The sequence below is a fragment of the Condylostylus longicornis genome, unplaced genomic scaffold (assembly GCF_029603195.1).
Source record: "Condylostylus longicornis isolate FDR11 unplaced genomic scaffold, ASM2960319v2 ptg000325l, whole genome shotgun sequence".
Classification (NCBI taxonomy): Eukaryota; Metazoa; Arthropoda; class Insecta; order Diptera; family Dolichopodidae; genus Condylostylus; species Condylostylus longicornis.
Window position 1 is genome coordinate 127,501 of NW_026578288.1, and position 2,500 is coordinate 130,000.

Sequence of the window (2,500 nt, forward strand, 5' to 3'; positions counted from 1 at the left end):
GGCGATGGCGGTAGCCACTATTAGTACATTCTTATTACTTACTATAAAGTATTAAGTATGAATTATAAAATAGTATATGGGTATAATAGTGGCGATGGCGGTAGCCACTATTAGTACATTCTTATTACTTACTATAAAGTATTAAGTATATATTATAAAATTGTATATGAGTATAATAGTGGCGATGGCGGTAGCCACTATTAGTTCATTCTTATTACTTACTATAAAGTATTAAGTATGTATTATAAAATTGTATATGGGTATAATAGTGGCGATGGCGGTAGCCACTATTATTACATTCTTATTACTTACTATAAGTATATTAAGTGTGTATTATAAAATTGCATATGAGTATTAATAGTGGCGTTGGTACTTAAGTAGTACATTCTTATTATACTTACCTATATATAAGTATGTATTATAGGAATGGTGATAAACATTTGCTATTGAAGGCTTGTAATATTGATTGGTAGGTGGTGGTGGTGGTTGTTAAGATAGGTTAAGTATATTCTTACTATAAATACTTCAAATAAGTATTTTCTTAATGTATTACTGCATGAATAATGATTTAAGTAATACTTATTATTATATATCAATACAGTGGCAGGTATTGGATATGGGAATAACATAGACCTGAACGAGACATATGTTATGCTCGACAGGCAATAATTACTTTTCATAAGTGAAAAGTAACCTGGGTTGGTAAGCATGTTATGCCCACCCGATGAAAAAATTTTTTTCAGCCTGGTTTGATATTTACCAATGGCAATATAAGCCTGATCGGGACATATGTTATGCTCGACAGGCAATAATTACTTTTCATGAATGAAAAGTAACCTGAGTTGGTAAACATGTTATGCCCACCCGATGAAAAAAATTTTTTCAGCCTGGTTTGATATTTATCAAAGGCAAAATAAGCCTGATCGGGACATATGTTATGCTCGACAGGCAATAATTACTTTTCATGAATGAAAAGTAACCTGGGTTGGTAAGCATGTTATGCCCACCCGATGAAAAAATTTTTTTCAGCCTGGTTTGATATTTATCAAAGGCAAAATAAGCCTGATCGGGACATATGTTATGCTCGACAGGCAATAATTATTTTTCATGAATGAAAAGTAACCTGGGTTGGTAAACATGTTATGCCCACCCGATGAAAAAATTTTTTTCAGCCTGGTTTGATATTTATCAAAGGCAAAATAAGCCTGATCGGGACATATGTTATGCTCGACAGGCAATAATTACTTTTCATGAATGAAAAGTAACCTGGGTTGGTAAACATGTTATGCCCACCCGATGAAAAAATTTTTTTCAGCCTGGTTTGATATTTATCAAAGGCAAAATAAGCCTGATCGGGACATATGTTATGCTCGACAGGCAATAATTACTTTTCATGAATGAAAAGTAACCTGGGTTGGTAAACATGTTATGCCCACCCGATGAAAAAATTTTTTTCAGCCTGGTTTGATATTTACCAATGGCAATATAAGCCTGATCGGGACATATGTTATGCTCGACAGGCAATAATTACTTTTCATGAATGAAAAGTAACCTGAGTTGGTAAACATGTTATGCCCACCCGATGAAAAAAATTTTTTCAGCCTGGTTTGATATTTATCAAAGGCAAAATAAGCCTGATCGGGACATATGTTATGCTCGACAGGCAATAATTACTTTTCATGAATGAAAAGTAACCTGGGTTGGTAAGCATGTTATGCCCACCCGATGAAAAAATTTTTTTCAGCCTGGTTTGATATTTATCAAAGGCAAAATAAGCCTGATCGGGACATATGTTATGCTCGACAGGCAATAATTATTTTTCATGAATGAAAAGTAACCTGGGTTGGTAAACATGTTATGCCCACCCGATGAAAAAATTTTTTTCAGCCTGGTTTGATATTTACCAATGGCAATATAAGCCTTATCGGGACATATGTTATGCTCGACAGGCAATAATTACTTTTCATGAATGAAAAGTAACCTGGGTTGGTAGGCATGTTATGCCCACCCGATGAAAAAATTTTTTCAGCCTGGTTTGATATTTATCAAAGGCAAAATAAGCCTGATCGGGACATATGTTATGCTCGACAGGCAATAATTACTTTTCATGAATGAAAAGTAACCTGGGTTGGTAAACATGTTATGCCCACCCGATGAAAGAATTTTTTTCAGCCTGGTTTGATATTTACCAATGGCAATATAAGCCTTATCGGGACATATGTTATGCTCGACAGGCAATAATTACTTTTCATGAATGAAAAGTAACCTGGGTTGGTAAACATGTTATGCCCACCCGATGAAAAAATTTTTTTCAGCCTGGTTTGATATTTACCAATGGCAATATAAGCCTGATCGGGACATATGTTATGCTCGACAGGCAATAATTACTTTTCATGAATGAAAAGTAACCTGGGTTGGTAAACATGTTATGCCCACCCGATGAAAAAAATTTTTTCAGCCTGGTTTGATATTTATCAAAGGCAAAATAAGCCTGATCGGG